Source organism: Ornithorhynchus anatinus, chromosome 14 (genome assembly GCF_004115215.2).
Source record: "Ornithorhynchus anatinus isolate Pmale09 chromosome 14, mOrnAna1.pri.v4, whole genome shotgun sequence".
In the NCBI taxonomy this organism is placed as follows: Eukaryota; Metazoa; Chordata; class Mammalia; order Monotremata; family Ornithorhynchidae; genus Ornithorhynchus; species Ornithorhynchus anatinus.
This window is the reverse complement of record NC_041741.1, coordinates 33,189,384-33,199,472: the sequence shown is the minus strand read 5'-3', so window position 1 is coordinate 33,199,472 and position 10,089 is coordinate 33,189,384.

Here is a 10,089-nt window from a genome sequence, read left to right as displayed (position 1 = left end):
GAGCACTGTACTAAGCGCTTGGAATGTACAATTCAGCAACAGCGAGAGACAATCCCTGCCCAGTGACGGGCTTACAGTCTAATCAGGGGAGACAGATGGACAAAAACAAGACAACATAAGGGATAGATACCAGCTACTCAGGTAGAATACCATCCCTGTCCAGGAGGGACTCACAATTTAAGTAGTAGAGAGAATAGGTATTGAATCCCCATTTTATGGTTGAGGAAACCGAAGCTCAGAGAAGTTAAATAACTTGCCCAAGTCCACACGCTGCAGGCAAGTGGCAGAGCTGGGATTAGAACCCAGGAATGATAATAATGATAATAGCAGTATTTGTTAAGCGCTTACTATGTGGCCAGCACTGGAATAGATACAAGCTAATAGGGTTGGAAGGTCTCTGTCTCCGGCCCGGTTTTAATCTTCATTTTACAGATAAAGACACTGGAGCACAGAGAAGTGAAGGGATTTGTCCAAGGTCACAGAGCAGACAAATGGTGAAGGCAGGATTAGAACCCATGTCCCCTGAGCTTCTACCCACCATCCATCACAGGATCCTCAAATGTGACCAAGAAAACTGAAGGCACCTGGTTCTTTCTACACCAGGCAAACATGTAGTCATCTCCGATAAGCACCTGTATCTTGTTTTTTGGGACTGTCATTTTAAATTCTTGCTTTTTTATATCTCATACTTAATAGCCCTTTGCTTGAAAGCAAGCCAGCACAACTCTGTTGCATTCCAGTTTTTCTGTGGTTTTTTTCCTATCATTATCGTGGTGACAGGTTGTACTACTATTGTTTTGAAGTTCTTTAACTTCACTTTTGTTCCAGTGCTAAATTTTGATTTAAGTAGAGGGACAAAAGAGGGTGGTGAGGAAGAGGGAGGAGGGTGAGAACAGGGAGGCGAGGGCTTTCAAAGACCTAACAGAAAATTTGGGATCTTTTAAACTCTGAATGGAAACTCTCAGATCTGGCCAGAGACCCAGGAAAGGTGAGGTGGGGCATCTAGCTCAGATAGCTTTGAAACAAACACCTGTGGTTCCAGTTTAATTTTACAGGATATTCAATCTAGAGCATTATTCGGGTTATTTAGTATTCTAACGCACATCACGGCCTAAACCATTCAAAATATTCCAGTGAATAAAATTCCTTTTGTCTAGAATATTTGCCAGTTGAGGTCAAAGTATACTGGAGCCAGGATGATCCATATACTTTACTTATGTCTCTTCAACCCCTTATCTCCTGAAGGATATCCTGACTCTCTGGAATGGGTTTTCAAACTCCTGTTTATCAGTTCATCAGGAACTGCTTGCCATTCTAAGCATTTCTGAGCAATATAACGTCTTTTGATTTCTCCCTAAAATTTTTTTAAAAAGTTTACTCTAGACTGAAAGCTCGTGCTCAATAAATACTAATGATTGATTTTCCATTTTTTTAATTCTTTATTTGTCATTTCCAAGTATGTAAAATGATGGCTGGTTTAAAAAAAGAAAAAAAGAAAAAACCTTCTCCTTCAAGGTAAAGGGTAGGAAAGGACTTAAAACTCAGTGTACTTAGAATTCCATTAAATGGAGGTTTACCTATGTAAGCATGCAATTGGACATCACTCTAACATCTTTTCAAGACCATCTGCAAGCGGTATTAGAGAACTCTGTTGTGTCCAATCCAATGAGTTTGTTGTGGGCAGGGGTTGTCTCTTTATTGCTGTATTGTACCTTCCCAAGCATTTAGTACAGTGCTCTGCACATAGTAAGTCCTCAAATACAACTGAATAAATGAATTATCTCTTATCTACCGTGGTCTGGTACCTAGTGAGTTTTTAACTTAATACCATAAAAAAGCCTCCCATAAATTTAACTAAGTAAATGAATCCTGATTTTAGAGTGGCAAATCTAAATGTCGAGGATAGACCATGGGTCTGGGAGTCAGAAGGTCGTGGATTCTAATCCTGACTCCGCCACTTGTCTGCTGTGTAATCTTGGGCAAGTCACTTCACTTCTCCGGGCCTCAGTTACCTCATCTGCAAAAGTGGGGATTGAGACCGTGAGCCCCACGTGGGACGGGGACTGGGTGTGACCGGACTTGCTCGTATCCACCCCAGCACTTAATACAGTGTCTGTCGTGTAGTAAGCACTTAAATACCATAATCATAATTATCATTATTACTTAGGATATCATCAGTGTTATATTGCTAACTTAGGAGTTGACACATAATAAGCACCTAATATAGTGAACACATAAAGCCTGGCCAAGATGAGGATAAAAATGTATAATTTAGAATAGCAACTGAGTGGAAGGAAAAACCCCTGTGAAGTTTGAGATTTTCACACATCTTACCAATTAGGGCCTTTTCTGAGATTGCTTTAATAAAAAGAAAGTCACTTTTAGGATACAATTCAGATTTCCCTCTTAAAGGTAAATCTTTTCATTTCAAGAGGTTGACTAGAATTTTTTTTTTTTAAATTACCCCAATGAATACAATGAGGGTACTAAAATGTTCTCTGGGTTTAAAATTTTTCATCTGATTCTGAATAGGGTACATTTTTATTCGCTTTAAACCCTTGCTTTCACAGGCAGTTTGGATTCAATAATACTGGTTGATTAACTTAAATTGTCAGGCCAAGGAAACTTAGTTTTGTGTTCACCAGCCTACTTGGCTATTGATTGTGTGAGATTTGCTAATTTTCCCTACACTGTTTGGACCCCTCGTGGACTAATTTGGCCCTCCCCCTACCCGCCTTCCTTTAGAGCCATTGTCCTCTTGGAGAAGAAAACTATTTGCTTCCATAAAATACTGCAGTATCTTTTTGCTAACAGCTTGATATTTTTCCATTTAGAGAGAGAGTCCAGCAGAGAATTTTCTCTCCCGGTTATCCACCAATTCACTCTTATCCCACCCAAGAGTCTCTATAAGTCCTCCTTGCAGCTTCCTCTATTAGAGTTTTAGATGAATCTATACTGCATATAGTAGTGATAGTGTATATTGAGCAACAGGAAAGAAGAAACAGGTGGAAAATTTTTTTTGATGGTATTTGTTAATGATAATGGTATTTGTTAAGCACTTAGTATGTGCCACGCACTGTTCTAAGCACTCAGGTAGATACAAGGTAATCAGGTTGAACACAGTCCCCATCCCACTTGGGACTCACAGTCTTAATTCCCGTTTTACAGATGAGGTAACTGAGGCCCAGTGAAGTGACTTGTCCAAGGTCACCCAACAGATAAGTGGCAGAGCTGGGAATTAGAACCCATGACTTTTAGACTTCGAGACCCGTGCTCTGTCCAGTAAGCCATTATGCTTCTCAAGTGCTTACTATGTACCAGTCACTGTACTGAGCACTAGAGTAGGTACAAGCTAATCAGGTTGGACACAGTCCAACATGGAGCTCACAGTCTCAATCACTATTTTATAGGTGAGATAAGTGAGGCAGAGAGAATAATAATAATCGTGGTATTTGTTAAAGCCTTACTACATGCCAGGCATTCTACTGAGCACTGGGGTAGAAACAAGCGAATCAGGTCAGACACAGACCCTGTCCCACATGGAGCTCAGTCTTAATCACCATTTTCCAGATGAGGTAACAGACACAGAGAAGTGAAGTGACTTGCCCACGATGACACAGCCGGCAACTGACAGTCCAGGATTAAAACCCAGGTCCTTCCAACCCCCGGGCCTGTACTCTATTCACTAGACCACACTGCTTCTCCAGTTCCTCAGGGGTCCTACAGTCACAGTCTATAGAGTAGAGAAACAGGAAAGAAACGACATCTTGAAGGTTCCCGCTTTTCTGTTTCTTCATGCAATAGTATTTATTGAGCGCTTACTATGTGCAGAGCACTGTACTAAGCGCTTGGAATGGACAAATCGGCAACAGAGACAGTCCCTGCCCATTGATGGGCTGACAGTCTAATCGGGGGAGACCGACAGACAAAAACAATAGCAATAAATAGAATCAAGGGGATGTACATCTCATTAAAACAATAGCAATAAATAGAATCAAGGGGATGTGCATCTCATTAACAAAATAAATAGGGTAATGAAAATATGTACAAATGAGCAGATGAGCACAGTGCGGAGGGGGAGAGTGGGAGAAGCAGGGGGAAAGGGGGCTTAGCTGAGGGGAGGTGGAGGGGGTAGAGAGGGAGCAGAGGGAAAAGGGAAAGTGCGAGTTTCTTGCCACTCATCCACTCATTTTCCCACTTTCACTTCTGAGGACTTTGCTTTTCTTCCTTGTTCTAGTTTTATACCCAAATAGGATAGGGTGGGGTGGGGGTGGGAGTGGTTCCCATTACTCTGCAGAACAAACACCAGGAGGATAGAGCTGGCTGGGAGGTGGTGATTGCAACTGGTCCTCCACCAATCAATCAGTGATATTTATTGAGCACTTACTGTGTGCAGAACACTATAATGAGTTCTTGGGAGAAAACTGTACAGCAAATACATTCCCTGCCCACACAGCCGAGCCTACTTTTGTGGATCACTGTGACTCCTTTAGACTGGAAGCTTGTGAATGTGACTGTTTACTGTTTTAGTCTTCCATACACTTAGTACTCTGTACCCAGTAAGCATTCAATAAGTACAATTGAATGAATTCTCCAGCCATCCTTTTCTCAGGATCCTTTTTAGTGCCTGGTAATCAAGAGGCAACCAGGATTCCCTTTACCTTTATCGAGACATTGTTTTTAACGGTATTTGTTAAGTGCTCTCTAGGTGCCAGGCACTGTATTAAGCACCAGAGTGGATAAAAGCTGATTATGTAGGACACAGTCCATGCGCCATATGGGGCTCACAGTCTTAATCCCCATTTTACAGATGAGGTAACTGAGGCACAGAGAAGTTAATTGACTTGCCCAAGATCACACAACAGACAAGTGGCAGAGCTTGGATTAGAACCCAGGTCCTTCTGACTCTCAGGCCTGTGCTCTTTCCACTGGGCCATATTGATTCTCAATTTTAGAAGGATTCCTTGGAATTTTCTGATAGCTCAATGGGCCTCTTGATTTTCCCTATCCATTTCAGGGATAATTACATTATTCATAAGTACATATAGTATAGAAAGTTGGATTTTCATTACCTAGAGTGTAAGGTCACTGAGTGGAGATACAATATTTACCTACTCTACTGGGCTCTAACAAGCTAGTACAGTGCTCTACACTTTGTGTTCAATAAATATCACTGATTGATTTGCTCTACTAAGCTAGTACAGTGCTCTACACTTTAAGTGTTCAATAAATATCATTGATTTTTCTGAAGCTATTTATTAATCAATCTCCCCTCCCTCAGGATTCTTCCTTTCTTTCTCCAAGCCCGACATATTTTTCTTCCAAGTCCTTGGGGAGCTGGCTAAGGGTCAGGTGGATTGTTTTCCTTTAAAGAAGTTGGGAATCACTGATTTGGGGTGAATATCTTACAAATGTTGCCAAAAGTGAGATATTTTGGAGTGGAATTGTTTTGTGTTTTTTTTTTTTTCCAGTGGGAAATCAGGGAAACTTTACTACTTAAAACTTAAATGCATAGGATGTCTCATCCTCCAGGGACATGGCTAGAAATGAGCAATTTCTGTCCATTTCAATTCCAAGATTTGGACAGAATCATATGGAAGAGATTCTGTATAGCTTTTCCTATTCCTTTTCAAATTTCATCTACTGCCTTGTATGTACATTACATTCTAAAAGGGGGTGTCGTCCCTGAGTTGAGTAAGGAAATCAGTGTCATTTGTTCAAATTATGTGAGATTTATCAAACCAAGGGTGGCAAGATAGTTTGATTCAGTTTCTATATTAAGAGGAATGCTCAGTTCTACCACATGTAATTTATTTTCCACTTGGAAAATAAAAGACAAGGGTAACAGTTGGCTTTAAATATAATATATAGGGAATTCTCTGCCATTAATTTACAGAATTCATTAAATGAGTGATTCACTTTATTATTCTTGGTGATGAAAATATGGTACAGATGAAAACTTTTTTCTCTTCAGGAGAAAATATTAATCTCGCTTTAATTTATTTCTCATTCCCACTGAAATTCAAACATCAGAAAAACAAACGTATTGAGAATTGTCAAGGTCAGAAATGTTTATTTTGAATATTGGTTGCAAGAAACTGCATTTCTTTGAGAAAAGTTTCCTCATACGCTTAAAATAGCAGTCTAGCAAAGGCATTGAGAACATGATAAAATTCAGCTAAAGTTGAAACAGTAAATGCAAAACAGAGATGGTAGGACAATAAGTTTCCCAAGAAAATTCCAAACCATGTGTGTATCTGATGTCAATCATAGCTATGGAGCTCTTACCATGTGTGGAGCACTCTACTAAGCGCTTGGGTGAGTGCAGTATAACAGAGATGGCAGACATGTACCCTGCCCACAAAGAACTTACTTGAAGTCTAGAGGGGGAGAAGTGTCTTTTGATGTTGATGTCCTTTATCAACCTCAAAATGATAAAATAACCAAAAGACTAAAGCATATATTTGAAATTGGAAATGCTATTGGAGAAATGATTTTACTGGTACTGCTGGCTCATTCACAAAATACATTTCAGGGGATCTTGGTTCTAATCCCTCCTCTGCCACTTGCCCTTGGGCAAGTCATTTAACTTCTCTGAGCCTCTGTTTCCTCATTTGTAAAATGGGGATTCAAAACCTGCTCTCTCTTCTGAGATGTGAGCCCCACGTGAAACCGGAGACTGTATCTGACCTGATTATCTTGTATCTAATCCAGTCCTTAGCAGTTAGTAAGCCTCTAAAAAATATCACAATTATTATTATAGTTCAAGGAAAAATAGTTGTTGGAAACTTCCTTTTTGGGTTTCCTTCAAAACCTAAGGATTTTACAAATCACTAAATGCGGGAAAATGCTAGTGATTATAATAGTTTCATTCTCTTGAGGCTATCGAGGCAACCAAGGAATCAAAATTGAGATTTTAAAAAAATTAATCAAACTTGTCTTTAAATAACAGATTGTTACAATGTGCTTATTAGGAACTCAGATCCTCATTTTTAAGGGGAGTAGCGGTTGGTCATATTGACTCTTCGTATTGTAGGTTAAAATCATAACGACAAGGTGGTCACAGCATTTTCTTCCTTAATTTGGCCATTGAAAATTTAGTATCACTCAGATAGAAATTTTTATCTTTTTACTGTAAGAGGGTAATGAATACTTAGTTTGAAATTGATTAATGAAACCAGGTTGGGAGTATTTTTGTTCTTATCTCTTGGGGAATTTTTTATTATCAAAAAATGCAAATGTTTTATTTAAATGTTTAAATAGCCTAAATAAAGCTTTACAAAGACAGCTCCCTATTGCTGCTTATCGAGTTAAGTTCTTTGGCTTCTCAGGAAAGCTCTCCTCAGCCTTTTTTTCTTCCTTTTTTTTTTTTTTTGATCAGTAATTGCTAAGAAATAAAGCAAACAAAAAGCAAATAAAGTTTGCTTTTCATGGTCTACTTAGTTTGTTTTGTCATGGAATCCAGTATGCTATCTTTGTTTTCAGTAACTCTCTCTAGCCCTATGTAAAACAATAGATACACCAGATAACCGGCAGTTACTCCAAGGCCCTGTTCTTTATCAGGATTAACTGTTAAACCAATAAACAAAGTAGGGTGTGTAGGTTTTTTTTTTTCCTTCCCCCTACTGTCCTTTGCTGTTAGTATACCAGATGGCATTATATCCCGGCAGAAAAACAAAAAAAAAACCCCAAAACATTGCAAGTTAAAATGTAGGCCAGGCTCAGTTACTTCCACTTGATCACACTGTTTGGGGCTTTCTTTGATGTATAAAAAATCCAAACATAATGAAATGCATTGGCAGCTGGTTAATGGCTGGGAAAGTGCAAACCTGCATTGAACTCACCATACCATTCACCACAGTAAGGCACATGGCTGTCTCAAGGAGGAGTCTGGAGAGGAAAAAAGCTTGTTTCTCCACAGCTTCTGGACTTCTGGGCAGACTTCTGTAGGTGGGATATTAGTTTTCCCTCATGAATAAGGGGTGGTTTGTGCTTCAGGCAAATGGAAAACAGATGCATCAAGTCACCTGCTCTGCCTCCAGCCCCCACCAATAAACCCGCAGTTGGTAGTGTCCTAAAGGCCTCAGGCAAGCAGACGAAAAGTCCCATAAAAGCCACCCTTTACTGGCTAATTTAGAAAGCTGAGTGTTCCCAGAATTTAATGTACTTATACATTTTTCCCGATTTCCATTCTCTTTGTTATGGGTTTTACTAGTGGCCTCATTCAAGGAAAGTATAATATGTGTAATTAGTGGCATTGTGTGCGCAGAGCTGAAGGTTAGCACATTAATCATTTCCAACACACTGGCGGACCCTCGGATGTTTCCTCCATCAGTACGGGAGAGACATCCTTGAACACAGAGGGCTTAGAGATATAGATAGAGAGTTATCTACATTAGCAGAGAGACATGCCTAGTAAGGTAAATGGAAATAGCTTAAGTGGAGAGGAGTAAAATAGGCAACAATTCAAGAATTTAGGGACATTTTGGGGATGAAGACTTGGCATTTTCAAATACATACTTGACCGAGTTTGTTAAAGCCAGTGGTCATGAGTTTCTACTTGGCTTAGTGACAGGAGTCCGGGTTTGGGAGTCAGAAGGACCTGGGTTCTAATCATGCCTCGGCCACTAGTCTGCTGTGTGACCTTAGGTAAGTCACTTAACTTCTCTGTGCCTCCGTTCCCGCATCTGTAAAATGGGGATTAAGTTTGCGAGCCTCCTGTGGGGTAAAGAGGAGCAGCGTGGCTCGGTGGAAAGAGCCCGGGCTTGGGAGTCAGAGGTCTTGGGTTCGAATGCGGGCTCTGCCACGTGTCACCTGTGTGACTGTGGGCAAGTCACTTCACTGGGCCTCACTCACCTCATCTGTAAAATGGGGGATTAACTGTGAGCCTCACGTGGGACAACCTGATTACCCTGTATCCACCCCAGCGTTTAGAACAGTGCTCTGCACATAGTAAGTGCTTAAATACCATTATTATTATGAGACCAACCTGATGACCTTGTATCTACACCAGTACTTAGTAAAGTGGCTGGTGCATAGTAAGCACTTAAATACCATTATTATTATTATTATTATTATTCAGGGAGGAATGGGCAACCATTACAAGTTCTTTTAGAGTGGGGAGGTGTGCACAAAACGATGTTTTAGAAATACGATTCAGCAGCTAAGTGAAACACGGCCCGCAGCGGGGAGAGGCAGGAGGAATCGAGGTCTGAGAGGAGGCTGACCCAAGTAGTAAAGTAGGGATATGACAAGTGCTTGCAGCGGTTTGGATGGAGAGAGAAGGGTGGGTGGGGGATTCTGGAAATGTTTGGAACAAAGAATCAACAGGATTTGGTTACAGATGGAATACTGGCGTTGAAAGAGAGGGAGGAGTCAAGGAAGATGCCAAGGGTGGGAGCTTGAGACACCCGGTAGTGATACGGTCATCGGAGACGGGGACAGAGTCAGGTGGAGAAGAGGATTGGGAGGGAGGATGAGGAGCTTGCACGGTGTCATGTTGTGACATCATGATAAGCAGTGAGAAGCAGCGTGGTTCAGTGGAGAGAGCACGGGCCTTGGAGTCAGAGGTCAGGGGTTCGAATCCCACCCCGGCCACTTGTCAGCTGTGTGACTTTGGGCAAGTCACTTAACTTCTCGGTGCCTCAGTTCCCTCATCTGTAAAATGGGGATTAAGACTGTGAGCCCCACGTGGGACAACCTGATTCCCGTGTCTACCCCAGCGCTTAGAACAGCGCTCGGCACATAGTAAGCGCTTAACAGATACCAACATTATTATATCCTCATGTCAAACCTTTGTCTCAGGTCCCCTCCCGGCATCCAGTCAGCAATGGAGACGAGAATTATTCTAGCAAGGATGCAGTGCCGATGTATGCGCCAATGTTTGTTAAGCAATTTTACTTTAGAAGAAAGGGGTTATAAAACGTATTTCAGGATGAACTGGTTAAATATTCAATTTTCCCTTGACTGTTTCCATCATTAACATATGTGTGTTTTTACCAATTTTACTGCTCAGCAGTTACATCCACTTCCAATTTTCTGGAATTTAGGGACTACAGTGTTTGGTCTATATATTTCTTTTTCTGAATA